The sequence below is a fragment of the Aphis gossypii genome, chromosome 3, assembly GCF_020184175.1.
Source record: "Aphis gossypii isolate Hap1 chromosome 3, ASM2018417v2, whole genome shotgun sequence".
NCBI lineage: Eukaryota > Metazoa > Arthropoda > Insecta > Hemiptera > Aphididae > Aphis > Aphis gossypii.
This window is the reverse complement of record NC_065532.1, coordinates 50,492,842-50,510,819: the sequence shown is the minus strand read 5'-3', so window position 1 is coordinate 50,510,819 and position 17,978 is coordinate 50,492,842. Positions and strand designations below refer to the sequence as shown.

The 17,978-nt window shown below is 24.0% G+C and overlaps 1 protein-coding gene across 1 annotated transcript in view; it reads left to right on the top strand.

Annotated features, from left to right (window-relative positions):
• The window catches only part of LOC114130386 (fat-like cadherin-related tumor suppressor homolog), a 139,149-nt gene that overhangs the window by 27,289 nt on the left and 93,882 nt on the right, over window positions 1-17,978 (top strand). Inside the window, 1 exon segment of the mRNA XM_027995355.2 lies at window positions 5,480-5,521. The gene's annotated coding sequence lies outside the window, so the exon portion shown is untranslated.

Sequence of the window (17,978 nt, the reverse complement as noted above, 5' to 3'; positions counted from 1 at the left end):
CCATTTATTTAGATCTTTAGCTCATCTTCTAGATTGTATTTGCTTTGTCACAACCATAGTAATTTCCTCATTATATATTTACTATACGAGTTTGATAACATAAAAAATAATCTATTTGCGAATGCATTTTAATATCTGTAATGGGTAGGTACTTAAAAATACATTTATTTAAAATAAAATATTTCGATTTCCCTAGAATAACATTTAAACATAACGCTGTCAAATGTTAATAATTATTTTTTAATTTGTCAAGTTTTTTAGTACTTTGCAGAAGATTAAAAAACTAATAACTGCATTAAACTGTATTATTATTACGTACCTACCTATGTAGTATGTATATTATCTAAACATTATTAACACTGTTAGTGTTAGTTATACCTATAAATGTATACTTTTTGAAAATATGCTTACATTACCAATTTTTTTACCACATCCTTAAATATAGGTAAATTATTTCTGGGTCATAAATTTAAATGGGTTTATGTACTAAAATTAAGCGCTGTTTTAGCTTCCGGCCTTAAGGCGTTGAGTTCCTCACTTCCCCTTTATTTTCGCTATTCTCCCGGATTCTTCTTATCAGATTTTAACTTTTACCGTCAATAGGCGTTCCCCCTCTTAAAGCCTGTACAGGAAATTCACGCCTTTCCTTCGATCCTGATTTGGTAACAACCCCGTGTTATTAATTACTGGACAATATTATAAGCACATTGTTTGTCTCTAAATAACCAATTATTCGTTTGCGTGGCTATATCTTTTAGACTTTTCGTTAGAATTTTGTTCAGAAATTTGCATGACGATATCGATTCATACATGCCATTAAATGTGTTGATTTAAAATAGTTCAAATGTTACACTAGTTAGTGTATATCTATATTTGATTGTTTATAAAATAAAAATAATGAACTGAACTCTTTTTTTCGAGTTTTTCTTAGGTAAATTTTTTTATTTACTATAATATGCTTTTTATATTAATTTATATCACAAAAAAATGATTACCTTTAAGTTTCTTTTTATCATTTAATTCATACTGTTCACTTAAGCTTTAAACATATAAATGAAAAACCATAGATTAGATCATTATTGATACAACATATAATGATTAGAATTTACTTAGTCTTTTCCTGTGTTCAGCTCAGTCTATTTGCTCAAGTTCCTTGAGTGTTCCAATTAAATTAGTTAGGTAATAAAAATATATATGTTTTCAATTTTTGCGGAAATGGTATGGTCCAACTTAACGAATCGTTTTTCACTTGAAGCAAAACTTCTACATGGTAAACATGCCTGTGAACAAATACTTGTTTTTAGTCGAACATAGTTCTTGTTAATTTTATCTTCTCTATACGGATGTTTATCTTTTGTTTTATTTAGCCTCCGATGTATTAGATTATATATAAGTACTTGATGTACAGTTGAAATAAAATATAATATGTATTTATTTATAGCTACTTACAATACTCGTTGGATTAAATACGCATATAGTTTTAAACATAATATGTTAAATGATTAACGTATTAACAAATTAAAAAATATATATATTATATTTTTAAATATTTAAAAACATTTTTTTTTTTAGTATAGGTATTATAATAATGTGTGTGTGATGTATTTATTCGGTATGGGAAAATTACTTTAAAAAAGAATATTGTGATACTAGATACTATAAAGTATATGTAAATACATGATGTATGTTTAGAGTATCGCAGTACTAGACACTCGATACTTAAATTTTTACTAACCAAATATTAGATATTCGATACTTAACTATATTAAAGAATGGTACAAAAGTTAAATTATTTTGTAGATGATACTTTATTAATTTATTTATTTTTGTATATAACTCTATGAATAATGACAGATAGGTATTAAAATTAAAATAACACCTAAAGCTAATAACCATTTGTACTTGTCAATGTATTAAAATGATCACGAAATAAAATATATATCCAATTAATTAAAGAATAAATAAATAAGTTTTAATAATTATTGAAGTTAATGTACATTTATTCTATTATATTTGTTTATTATAGTGTAGGATGAATAAATAATTTATTTTTATAAATAAAATTCTTTCAGACGCTATCTCAGATGATTTTTTTATTGTTGGATTATGTAAAAATCCTGTAAATATAAACATGCATTCTACAGGTGTTGATGATAAACAATATACAAACTTGTATCGAAATTCGAAACGTATGCATTTTGTTAACGATTGGATAATTAATTGTAATAATTTATTTTTGTCATCAAAATTGGAACTTAATTAATAAACAATAATAAAAAAATTGTAATCATGTATTATATATTTTATAAGTAAAAGTTACATTTATATTATTATCGTGTAGCTTACAACATATTTGAATTTACTAACAATCAAAGTAAAATACTATTATAGTATATTAATGAAAATAATTATTATTTAAGAACATTTAATACAAAAATTAAATGCAATTTCAGTCCAAAGTTTATCTAATTATTGAATTAACTAGGGAGTATCGCCTGTTAACTTCATTTTTATAAATATAAAATTTATAGATTGAAAAAGTATCTTCAATATTTACCTTTTATACTGTATATATATCAAATATTGAATTATTTTTATCTTAATTTTATAAATTAATGTTTATCATTTTTTTAAGTTTCCTTTTTAATTATACATTATACGGTTAAGATAATAAGTTGGGTAAAGTAATTTGTAAACTGTACCCATTGATCTACTAAATATTAAACATCGTTGTATTTAGAACTGTATTTAAACTTTTCTTTTTCGAAGTCTTAATTTGTAGATGTGTTATATTTATATTATTTTATCAAAACTTACTTATGTATGAAAACTTTGAAATGAAGACTATTATTGTTGTGTTCATGAATTGTGTACATTATGCGATGTTCAATGCTTAGATAATTATTTAGAAAATGTATGTTCTTAACAAAATTAGTAAACTATTTATACCTCTCTCTTTCTCGTATCTTATTGATATATTATAATGTCTTGTATATTATTGCGCTTTTAGATTCTGAATTGAGAAAATGATAAAACTATTACTGATTTTATGACTGATATTTTCTTGTGCATATCTTTTGTCACTGGTTATAACAATGACCAATAAGGCAATAAGTTACCATAATAATATGATATAATATAACAGAATACTTGTTGGTTCTTATTTTATTGTTTGAAATTTCACAGAATCTGTGTACTAAATGTATTGCTTTAATTTCGTGATGATACGTTGAATATATTATACTTGATATGTGACTGTTATCAAACATAAAATAATATTGCAAACCGAAGTTACTTATTCATTTTTAATTTTTAATTTAATCTTTGGTGTTCAATGAAATATTTAAGTAATAAATTATGTTTATAATGATTATATAATTAATATGCATCAGTTTCTACAGTTTCTGACATAATTTTAATATAAATGTCCCAAATGATTACTGAAATTTACCTACTTTCATAATATCAGGTAACCAAAATAATTATATATGAAGCTTAACTTTTCATCAACATTACAAAATTAAACACATTTTGTTAGTAACCGGGACTAGATTTTTTCATTAAATCAATTTTGGTAGTTAATTTCATCCAGTATTCGGTATGCTTAAAAAATCAGTTCATTTTTCCAATGAGATAAACTTAATTTTAAATTCATCGTCCTTCAAATATTTTCCTGGTTATATTTTAATAAAACAATGGTAATTTTCGTAAACGTTAAAATCGTCTTTTATTTTTTTTTTGTTTTAAAACTAATTTTTAATGTTTTTTTTTTTGTATCGATTGAATATATTTTGTTGTCAATTGTTAAAATATGCATATTTCTCTATAATTTATTATAATATTTAAAAATTCTATAGGTATTGCTATTATAGTCAGTTTTTGTACCTACAGTACCTATTATTATTTAATAAATAGAACATGCTTGTACAGTGCATTTATGTGTATGCTATCATAAATGTTACTAACAAAGTAAACTTAACTATTACGTTATGAAATGGTTTCTGGAATTAAAGTAGTTAGACAACATTTACTTACTTACCTATATAATATATAAGTACTATATTTTGAAATTTATAAAACATACATTCGTAATAACCCTATTAGTGAAACATTTTTAAGATGTCCCCTACGATTATTTTATGGATGTATAATAAAAATTAAAAAAATATTATTAAATTATTGATAAATTAATGTTTAAAAAAATATTTAAAATGTTTAATAAATAATAATATAATTACATGTACAATTGTATAGTTATAACAACTTATTGTACTTAATGTATAAATACAATTAACTCTTATTAACTTAAGTTCAAATGTATACTATAGGTATGTTATAAATATCTATAAATAGTCATTTAAGACGAGTGATTAGTGAGCAGTGAATTTACGTTTTTTGAAAAAAAAAAAAATGATGTAGTGTTATAGCAAGTGTTATAGTGTGTTGTATAAATTATTCCGAGTGATACTTGATTTATTTATTTAAAAAAAAAATTAAAATTTCATTTAAACTGAATGTAGATATTCTTGAATTTTGTTAAATATTTTTGTCTCCAAACTATAAGAGCATTTTTGAAACCGACCTGTGTAAGTTTTAATTCATTTTAAAATTCTTATGTCTAGGGTGATGTATGCATTTTTCAAATTGTCTAGTGTGTCAAAAAGCGTTATTCGAAAAAAAGCTAAAAAGATAGACGTATACTCAGTACCTATTCATATGGAAATTCCGGAAAATGGGTCACGGTAATAATTAATGTCAAATCAATTCCCTGTATCTTAGATAGGTTTTCTAGTTATTCACAAATTTAATGAGAGAAGACGTTATAGGGAGAATGGGTGAAATATTATTAAAATTATAATTTAAATAATTTTCGTATTACTGTATTTATATTATCTAAATCGTTGGGTAATATTACTTGGACTTACGATTATTTTTTTTTACAAAAACACTTGTTGCTAAGACGTTTTACATATTTTTGATTTACCTAATATAATATGAACGTCTCATTTTTATTTTATGAACTAAAAATATTTCAATACAATACAATTAATATTGCAATTTATTTATAAAACTATGCATGTTATATAATTAAATAATGTTTATTGAATAATTTAATTTTATAGAAAATAAATGTTATATATTCCAATTCACATTTCATCGTTTGCATTAATAAACTAGTGTCAAAAGTATTCATACAATTAGAGAGTACTTTTTGGTATTATTACATCATTTAAAATTATATCTTTAGGCAAAATGCAATATGCAGTATGTAATGTTTTTCTAAAATAATATATAATTATATAAATATCGTGTTTAATATTTCAATATAATTTATAATAATTTATTGGTTATTTAATATTAACTTTATTTTTAAATCACCTTGAAAGTATAAAAATTGTAAATTGTATTCAATTTTTTTAATAATAATTATACGTTTTAAAGCATTACAAATATTATATTATATTAAATTGTGTTACAGGATCATGTAAAGAAGCTAGATTCCAGCTGGCCAGTTATAAAGGTATGTTTTGTAATATATTTTTTTTATTATTATTATTATTCTCGTAAAATTGCCAGTGTTGATTTTCTAAATGATGATGATATAATTGCTCTACGGTCAACGAATTTTAATTTTGTTTTTTTCTATTATAATCATATAATATTTTGGTTATTTGCTTTTTTTTTTTTTACTTTGGAACGGACTAATATTTTAATATTTTATACTTCTCGAAACCGAACCAGTCTTATAAAATATTAAATAAAAATACATTTTAACTGCTATTTTTCAAATTATTAATTTTCTGCAGTAAAATTGTATATATACATATATGCCTTAAAAAAAGCTGTATATTTAAATAGGTACCTATAATTTTCATATAAATAAATATACTATTTGCATTATGCATAGTTAATAGGTATTTACTATTTATTATATAGTATATGCGTTTAGTGTTTCTCTATAGCAAATATATATTTAATAGTATATAGTTAGTGTTTAGTATTTCTTATTTATTTTTCCAAATATTTTCATTTATCAATTAGCTAGTTTCATTATTATTTGTGAATATATTCGTATATTATTTTCAACTTGATAACTCGTTAGGTAGCAAAAAGTTTAAATGTCTACTATTCTTTGGATAGCATAGCAGCAATATAAAATTAATGCTTTCTCGACCCATTTTAAATAGCATGTAGCACTAAAAAAGTTATACTATGAAAAATTGACACACCGTCAAATAAAAACCTATACTGTACGTATAATTCAATTTTATCTCGATTTTCCGTGTATGCGCAATATAACACAATCGTTTTGTTTTGAGTGTTTTTTCTTCTCTGTAGTCACGAAGAGAATTTTTACTTCATATTTTGTTCCTAAATATGTTTACTCGTAAACAACTCAAGTTCATTCAAAACATCATGCAATGTATATATATTTTTATAGCGTCATTGAATTTCTAAAAATAATTTACACACTTTATTGTGAGTATTTTTATGTATAAATATTGGATTTGTTTGGTTTTGGTCTAAATATTAATATACGTGTACCTCACTGTAGCTATACTTCTTACAAAACTGAAGCTCTAGATTATTTAAACTAATTTTGGATGTATCTTGTACGTTGTCGCGATGACATTCTTGATATATTTTGCTATTCTAAAAGTAAGATTTATTAGATAATAATACATCACATTTTATATAATGTTTACTCTGGAACCTAACTAAACCGATTGGTTGTAGTCATTAAATGCCGTTGTCGTGTGATGTCCTTGCAAATACACTTCAATGGGTTAACGTATTTACGCTCTGCTCGAAACGTTTGCACAATGATATAATATATATATATATATATATATCATTGCTAACGGCAATAGAGGCTTAGAAATAATAGTATCTTTGGATGTGTGTGTCAGTGTGAATAATCCTATTACTTAATATGCGTTATAAGTGTGTTGTTATAGATGATAATAATATGATGCAGTGAGAATGCGGCAAAAACCCTACCCCCTAGTGCACAGCATGCTCGCACTCGCTTAGTGAACCTAACCCATACATGAGGTTTTTTGACGTCTAGCCAAATAGGACGTAAGGGACGTTTGGATGTTTTTTTCTTCGCCTATGACCGCTCTCTCTCTCTCTGTCTTTTTCAATCCTCTTCCTCTAGGTTTGAATTTCATATGTCGACGCTAAATTATTCGCTTTAAATTGTGTTCATGTGTGAAAGGGTTGACCCAGAATCGACCTTGTTATGCTCCCGTTTTGGCAGTATTTCGAGTACATTTATTTTTCTACTTTTAATATATATATATATATTTATATATGCTCGTATACGCAAACTATAAACGATCATGCAATATGTCTAACCGTTTTCAAGCAGTTTATGTATGAACATTACATTTCTGAGGTAAATTCTGTTAGTTTTGTGGTTCCACTGGGAGACCACTTATACCATATATACATATATACGTTTTATGTAGTAATTATATGTATATATCTTGTTATTCTTATTATATTTTAATAATGTTTATATTGTAATATGTTTTGAAATTTTTCTTCTAGCAAGTGTATGTTATAGTTGTTATACCATTTGCATAAGAATTATATGGTTTTATTGATGCATTATAGTTGCTCAGATTTTTACCATTTTTTTTTTTCTAGAATTAAGTTTATACTGACAAGTACAAAAATTACGTTTTAGGAGTTCATCGCCCCCCCCCCAAAAAAAAAAAAAAATAAATAAATCATGTAGATTTTATATTTTAAAAACATATATTTTTATAGGTATCTACCTATCACTTAAAAATTAATATTTAACAATACTGAAGTTTTAAATAGTCCCATATAATTGAAATTGTGTAATCTATTTATTAGATTAAACTATATGTATAGGTATGAAAATGTATAACCTAAACACCTCCACCCACCAAAAAATATTAATTTTTGTAGTTTAAATATATTTTTTAGGATTAATAATAGATTAAAATTTCTTTCAATGTTAAATTTATATCTTTAGTTTTAAATTATTTCTGTTTAATACATACCTTCACTATATTATTCACTATTTTCAAAGTTATAGGGTTAATAAATAAATATAAATATTGTATCTATTTTATTCGCCGTATTCGCTTCTTTTTATCACATTGATTCGCTCTCAAATTTATTTTATTGTTTGGTTAATTTAGAAATAGTCATTAATTCATTATAACTTAAAATTAAAGAATCTTTGATTTATCCTGTAAAACACCATTTGATTATACACAAGTATAATGTATATACGTATTTTGTGAATCTACTATTGTATGCATGCAAATACTTATAGTTTTATTTTATTTTAGTTTTCTACTTTTAATTTAATATAGTCTTATTTTTATGTGATATTTTTAAACATTATGATATTATGTTGTTCAAATAGAATATATGATCCTTAACTTTAATAATTGATGTATTCATTCTCATAGTGAATCAAAAACATCCAAGATATGTAAATAAAGAATAAATTATATACGTTTGTATAAAATGACATATCGCAATGAATATATGTATGATATAGATTTAGGTATTATATTTTCGAAAATATACGTGCCAAATATTTTAATTTATTATTCCAAATATTATTTATTTCTTTTAGTAAGTTAAATAAATTATACAATTGTTCATCTATTAGAAGGATCTCTTCGAAAAATCTAAAGACAATCAATTATTCGTTTATTAAATAGGTATAATTTTTAATTATTTAGTGAAATAGATAAGGTATTTATTTTAGTTTAATACTTTATCATAATATATATACAATAAGTACATTTTATGGTGAGATATATTTTAGTGAGCCTATAAATAAAAATTTTAAATGGTCTCAATATTAACCAAGAAATGTCTCTTTTAGTGAGTAAAAAACTATTAATTCGCTCGCAGTATTTTTATTTACGCAACCATATAACTTTGGTGTTGAAATATAGAAATTAAAACTTGAGCAGATTAGTTTTTGACCCCCCCCCCCTTTTCCTGAAATGGACCAACTCAGTAATTGGCTTCCTGCCGAGAACAGGATTTGTTCTTTTCCCCTAACTCTTCGACCGCCACCATATTCCCGTTATAATTCTTCAAATCGGATATTATTTTTTGAATTTACCTTTTTTCCGTTGCTTTCTTTTATATATTTATATTGCTTATATATAGGTATATATATGAAAAAATGTTATTTTTGCTTTTCATGAAATAATATGTAAAATACATTTTATTTTTAAATTACTCTTTAGATTATATCTTATTTATTAAAAGTTAATATAGGTAGTCATATATTATACTGAAATAAGTATTAACTTTTGTAAAGTTAAAATTATATTTTATTTTTAGATAATTACAATTTGAAATACTTTCAGTTAATAACATTATTGAATTTTGTTCATTATTATCGTACATAATATTATGATGTTAAATAGAGTTCATATTTTTTGAAAATCTATTTGATTTTGCTATCTAATGTGATCATTTAAAATGGTTACGATAAACAATATGCATCATAATTTCTCTTATGACAATCCTTTTAATTGGAATGTCTGACTTTGACTATTTTATAACAATATAGGACGGGATTTAATATAATTATTATGTTTATTATGGTTACTTGTGTATTACTTAATTGTGCGTGTTGATTCAAAAATATCATGTGGAATTTAATTAAAAAGTCTTCAATACAAAAAACGATTAACATTATGACTTTAAGACTGTGTATAAATAAACATAGTGAATGTGTTGCCTCGTTCTGAAGTATTTAATATTATGTGTAATACCGATAATTAGAATAAAATTCTACCCCAACTTCTTACTCTATGTTAAATTAACCGTTATTGCAACGGAATTTGTAGATAACAAGACGCTGAATTTTGCTCGTTTGCGAAATCTACTATGTTATTTTGAAATGAGTATTTAGGTGACTGTATACAGGCCTGTTTAAATACAGCTTCTCCTACGATAGGAGATGCGATAAAACTCTGGGGCGTGGGTTTAATTACGACAGTAATTAACTAATACTATACGATGATAATCTCATGGGTTGATTAATAATAAATCATCGGAAAGCCTCGTAGAATTAAATAAAAAAATTCTTCAAACATTAGATTCATATCTTACATGCATACGTTCAGTGATGAGTTCTTTTCTCTGTACTTTTGTGTTATGTTTGAATTACGCATAATTAAATGGATAAAAATATGATGTGGGCATCGCTGATGTATAAAAAAAAGAGTTCACCTTTCTGTATCTTTAGTTTAATTGATTGTAAGTAAATTTAGTTTTAAAATGTTAGGTAAACCTTTAGGTTATTTAGGTATGATAAATTATTTATATTAATTTAATTTATTAATAATACGTGGTAAATCAAGAAATCACAATAATATAAAAATTAACACAAATTTAAAAAATTAAATTGTCATTACAAGCTTTTTCTTGTAGTTTAAAGTAGTCAATGGATTTAAGTAAGATTGTCAATTTTTCTGTATATTTGAATAAAACATTTTGATTTATTCATCACAGTTAACACGTCCGTCACAGTCCATCATTGTTTTTAATTTGAATAACTGATATATGTATCAATTTTGGATACCGTCCAAATATCCCAATTTGCCTTTTGTTAGTATTACCCTACGGTATTGTTGAAGCAGGGGGAATTGTTGTATTCAAATATACATTTTAACGTTTTATTTATGATCAGGCCAGTTATGCGATCTCATTTTGTAAAACAACTCGTCGTTTTTGTTGTGTAAATTAAAAAAATTAATATGTGTTCATTACTTTTTAACTTATTCTTTCAATCAACATCAAAATTAGTATTAGTTTAAGTACGGGTAATACCTTAATAACAATACCTTATTAACAATCACTGCTGTCTCTAAAATATTTTTTTATCTGTTTCATATTATCTAAAAGAAAATAATCGATATTCACAAAAATATTTCTATAGATATTGTATTTGATTTATATATTATATACTTCCCATATTGTATAATTTTATGGAAGTCTATTAAATAACTATTTTATACGGGTTTGTTTGTTGTTATAGTAAACTTTTATTTATTTTTCTTTAAAAATGTATTAATATGTTTCATTTACGGGCAATTATTTTTTGTTTATATACAAGTTAAATTTTTCTAATTTGTATTTAAAAAGCATACCTTACTGTAAATATTATTTGTGTTAAAATTTGGTCCATATTTAAGTATTTAGCGTTTGAATTATAAAATTTAATTTACAATGACATTTAGCTGTGATTTTTAATTTATAAATGTATTTTTCATGAAATATAGTTAAATCAATAATTCAAATGTTCATGTTTTTTTGATATGGTTTCTTATAGTGTTCTGCTTTAGAATTGTTCGCTAGACTTTTTAGTGATACTCAGAGGGGAATAAACTAATAATTTAATAACCTAATAAATAAATTAGACTTAAAAGAAAATACAAATTGAACACTAGAACAGTATATATAAAGGTCCACCTCGGTGATTGATGCCGTTCGGAGCACGTGGGGTCTACTAATTTCATATGCTTAGATCATAATATGCACGCACGCACGCACAGCTCCTAGGAAGTTTGTAACTTTGGTCTTCATTGCAAAATCCTTTGGGATTTCGGTCATAGGTACACCAACTGTGAATTTGGAAAATAAATACATATATAGCTTATAATCTTTTAAACATGTTTACTGTCAAAGGGAAATAATTGAAATTATAGTATTAATATAATAATAATATCTAAAAAATAATATTTGTACATATAATATATAAATACTTTTAAGTTATTTTTTATTTGTGAAGTACGATGTATTATACAGTTAGATATTGATTTATATTTTTGTCTGGTATTATATTTTAATTAAGCGTACTGAGTAGGTATAGCATTCAATAGGCGTACTTAATTGTATTTTGAATTAAAAAAAACGAAATTTCCTGACAATTTTAATGTATAATAACTATTACTAAAATGAAAACCAACATTTAACCAATAGTGATAATTGTAATGTATTGATAGTTATATGTAGGTATTATATAATCTTTTGTCCTAAATATTTCAAATCTATAAAATATCTTTATCAAAGTATTTAAGCGAGGGTGTGCTGTTATGTCTAATTTTAAACCTTATACTGCTAGAAAATAAAACCAGATGTTAGTCTTCCCAAAGTGTGCAGTATGAGGTATAATTGCGTTTCCTATATTGAAATTATATACTGCATAAGATAAAATATACTGTAAAATGTTCTTATATTTTCATATAATTAATGTTATTTTCATTAAATTTCTAGTATACCTATGTAAATACTGTGAAGTAACCTGGTGTCCTTTGACAATAATTGATTTAAATATTTTATTATTTTATTCACATTGTATATACCTAATTAATAATTAAATAATAAGAATAATTGTAGAGCTTTCGAATTCAGTTTCTTGTTTGAATTCTAAATTATAACTTTAATTAATTATTATTAGATTTAATTTCAATGATGTATTATCAATTAATATACATGAAATGATGTACATTTATTTTTTATTATTATATTAGGTACCTATGTTATTTAATATAATTTTTACAACAGACGAACTCATACTTACTAATTTAAAATAAGTGCAATGATATGCATTGTCAGATTTTCTTAGTATATTTTTCTTTTGTCCGATATAAGTTGGTAAAAGTAATCATTTATTCATACTCCTATATCTTTATCATTTTACGGTGAACGATTTCGCGTAGGGGACACATTCATAATAAAAGTTAAATTCAAACATATTATATTTATTCTCATTTCTACAAATATATATATATACAAATGCGCTTTTGATATAGTGTACAAAGTATATAGTCCATAAAAGTTGGCCACCCCTGTGATATACCATCAATTTATTCACTGGATCGGTTTCCACATTTTTAGCCCAAAAATCTTCTATTCTGTATTTTTTTTTTTCTAAAAATCTATGCATACTTCTTAATTTAGCCCATAATACAGCTGGTAGACATTTTCTAAATTATAAATTCTATCAAATGAGTTATATTTAAATAGATAATAATTTACTTAAACAGTTCTTCATCATAATGAAAAAAAAAAACTGCTTTTATATAAAAGTATAAATAATTTCAATGTATTGACTTAATTCAATAAAAAAATTAGTTATTTAAATGAAATTTTAAATATTGTAGATAAGGTTTACAACAATTAATTAAATTTAACTAAAATATTATCTATTACCGTTTTTTAGACATAGCTTAAAATTTTATTTATTTTACAGCTTTGTGTATTTATCATTTTTAGGTTTTAATATGTAAGTACTTAACTCGTGTATTTTTGTTTTCTTTTAAATTAACATTTTTTATTGTTATTTAAATCTGCATTTTATTATATATACCTATATATAAATATCTATGTATATTATATATTCTAATTACTTTTAAAATTCATATAGAAAATGGAACATTGTATTATGTGATTTATTTTGTTGAGTTTTCTATATTTACAAACATAAATAAATATTTTGTTTAACTATTAACATAAAGATGTACTAATAATTGACAAAAAAAAAAAAATTAGAAAATTCTTCAAAACAACAATGTGTACAATTCTCGAACACGTGGCTCTTTCATGTCGTTAAATCTTACGACTGACTACTTGTCCCTTATGCAGAGGGTGGTGATAAGTTATTAGCAATTAAAAGAGACTATGCGATTGGTCCGAACAACGACAGTAGCTCGGGCTCAGCCCCAAAAATCGGTTGAATAAATGTTTGATTTTAGTGTGTCTATAATAAGAGGAATTTGGGCAAACATGACCCGCTGCCATGTGGTGCGCGCGTTGCTGACATTTATTGTTTATTGTTGTGCGCATGCGAAAAAGGGGGTGAAAACACACTGGGTGAGAACAAACTGAGTTATATACGCACTTTACAATAATTTATATAATTTAATCTGTAACTATATAAATATGAATTTCAGTAATAATCATTTTTGACAACTCTAAATGTGGTTCTGTAGTGACTCAATTCATCGAAAACTTCAACCAATTAGTGATAATTCGGTTTCTAAATGATAGTGATGATGATGTTACACACGTATAAGTTCACCGCTGTTTATTCTGTGGATTGTTTTATTTAATCTCGGCTTGCTCTCGATTTATATTTTTTAGTGACTTAAAATATATTCGTTTATTTATTCGTCAATGAGCTTGTGAGAATATAATATTTTCAAGACTATTATATTGTACCACAGTTGAAAATATCGATATCTAGTCTACAACTTAATAACAAATATATTTAGGCAATAGTATGATTTATTATGAATATTATGTGATACAGTTGTAAACTGCAGTATATAAATATGAAATACCAGTATTATTAATAACACAACCTGTGTGAAACATTATTTTTGCATAATATATTATAGTTAAATACAATATAGTTTTAAATAGTATTTTGATAAATCAAATTGGTTAATGTTTATTGTTTACTTCGTATGTAGTTAAATTCAATTATCGGTTATTATATAATATTATACATATCTATGGACATTAAATTATAAAGAGTTTGAAACTTGCCAACAAGTTTAAAGAAAATATTATCACAACTCATTAAAAATATATTTTTTAACGAGTTTTATTAAGTTGTTATATTTAAAATTTTAATCGATTTATAATTTATGTATTCTTCAAAATAGGTTTACTGTTTTTACATTTATCTTTTTATTTAACTATCTCCACTTTACTATTATTCCTTGAATTATTGTTTGTTTAAAACTTGGTTATTGTAGAAACCCATTGCATGATGATGATTCCTATTCGTAAAATATCCCGATTCTATGATCTATTATTAAATATTATTCCTATATCCTAAAATACTTATAATAAATTCATATATGTAATAAACTAATAACTGAAACTATTTCTAGTTATTATGCGTACGTGCAACGGACATAATTATAAACTTGGGTGGGCGCACCGCCTGTCATTTGCATTTTCAAATTAGTCGCAATTTTTTTTTTGCGCTTCAATAAAACAAAAACACGACCTACTACATCCAACCATCCATAAATTTACCAAGTCTCAAACAGAAATATCAGCACACGTTTCTACGGTCTCTAAAATGCGTTTATATACATATTTATATATTTTGAAAAAAAAACCCAACGTTTCATCGATTTCTGTAGCATTCAATTGCTAACTTCATTAAGTCATTTTACCACAGTTTATTTTTAATAAATTATATCATTTGTTTACTGTTATTAGCATTTTAATAATCACTCGGGATGTAAAACTTCATTTCAGTGACCATCACAAAATATATTAACTCTGTGCGCAGCGCATATACAACAATTTTGTCCGCTGCACCCAACATTTTTTTTCAACGGAAATCCGAAATTGTATTTATACTTAACTATGCAAAAAATTATATTATTTCTAATTATATTAATTTACTTATCATACCTAACTAAGTACTAATGCCAATGATTGTACCAATTTTATATAATTCCTAATAAACGTAGAAATTAAATAAATATATCAATTTTTGTAATATTAATATACTATATTATGTATCGTAAACTATAATACGCTACCTCCAACATTATTTTGTATAACATTACAAATAATATTTGGAGTGCAGTTCAATTAATTTGTTTGTCTATATCTATATTTTGAACTGCTTTCTATAAAATAAATAATACATTTTGACATAATTTCTTGATTTAAACATATTAAATAAAAAATATTTTTCATTCTTAGACCTTATAGGTACTCAAGTATAAATATAATTTAAAATGATTAGTTTTTAAATTCAATTAAAAATGTGTAGGTATTTTGTAAGCATTTAAATTGTCACTGATAGTAGAGTTTTAACGTAATTATCTTTTCCACAATCCTACACGATCGTCTACTAAATCTTGATAAAAAAAAACTTTTTCTATCATGTGAAGTAGATATTTTTAACAAACCTATAGAGTAGGTGTAAATATCAAGATGTAATATTATCATATGTCTGAATAATCCCACACATTTATAATAGTGGATTAATATATTATACATAGGTATATTAAATATTTTTAATGGATTCGAATTGTAGTGTAAAAGTATGAACTATAAATCAAGAATAAGAAGGTCAACCAAAGAAAAATTTATAGAATTTTATTTCCAAAATAATCAACTAAGTCAATCTAATAATGCGTGGTTATTAACACCTAACAATCTTTTACATAATTTATATATTGTATACTCAACATAAAATTAGATCATTTTTTTATATTTTTAATTGACAATTATAATTATTATTTATACTACTTATAAAGTTTTTTAAAAATGATATGATATTTATATTTTTAATTTCTTTTATAATATTAAAAATCATTAATATTCGTTTTCAGGTTTATTTTTATTGTTTATTTTTGTTTAATTTAATAATATTTACCATCAGCTAATAATGATAAGGTCGTTTTTGTATGTATTCATGTAAATTATGTAGAATTTAGATGAAGATAGAAAGACTTTCCAGTGACAAAAATATTTATTAAATTATTTAAAAGTTATATACATAACATATAATTGTGGTAAACAATGCATGTTATTCAACTATTACAATTTAATAAATCATAATTATTTATACTTGGGTACTCATAAATATTATTAATTAGTAGAAGCATAATAATAGTTTTACAAAAGAAAATCGTACCTTATGTTTAAACGTTCCAATCGCATATAAATAATATGGTTTTAAAGACGACAAAAACTAATGTACGGTATTTACCTTGAGTTGGATTATTTAAACAAATCTATGTGTATATATATATAACTTTCTTGAGACTAATAATAATTTGTAGACAGTAATCCTTTTGCCACTGACAATGAATGTTTGAATAGACTTAAACTTAATTTAAACTAATCTCCTTTAAACCCTTATTTTTACTATTATTTATTAGTACTTGAGTTTTGCAAAAGAAAAAACTTACATTGGCGAGTTATTAATTATAGCTCAAACCAAATCTTAATACTTCGATAGCCATCTCATAAGACCTATTTGACCCTTGTTTATAATTTTAACTAACTATTTTTCTTTTAAATAGTTTTCTTAAACAAATGCAATGAACTACACTATGCATTAATATTTGATAAACTATGTTCCACAATATATACTATCTATTTTATGTTAAATGCATAAAATAACTACATAATATACAATAATAAAGAAATATTATTTTTTATTCAATGAATAGGTAATAGTAAATTAATGATTGTAGAATAACTTATAATTTATTATAATAGAAGTCTTTAACACTCGTAGTTTATATATTATTCTAGATAATAATCGTAGATATTAAGCTAATAATATTATCGAACTATTTTTTCAGAATTTGTAATTATGTCTATTATATAAAATATAAATGAATTAGGTATTAATTATAAAACCAGTTTTTCTACTTATTGGCTTGTAGAGCGAGTCGTTTAAATCTATCCGTGTTAAGTGACAATGACGTCAGATTGACTACTGGGAAGTGTAAATAAATATATAACGGTATGGATTCAAACAAAAGTTCAATAATCTCACTGAAAAAAAAATACTAATATAATCTATTACTTTATATCAACAACTTTACTTCTCAAGCTAAGGTATAATAATAAAAAACAAAAAAGTTGAATTTTAAACGCATTATATTCATACCTAGTAGGTATTACATGTTTGTTATTTTATTATGCAGTTAAATATATATTATTTTGAAATATTCATTTATTTTATGATTCTTATTTTTTTTTTTGTTAATTACTTTATCAATTCTTAAACAAAATACTTAGCTATTATTTAATTTTAAAAAGGTACAACTTTTAATGTGCACTTTTCAACATAAAATATATACGATGAACTTTATACATTTTATCTATAGTAAATTTTAATCAGTCAACTTAAATAGAGCTTATCATGCAACATTTTTGTAGACTTAAATAATATAATGTAGTATCAT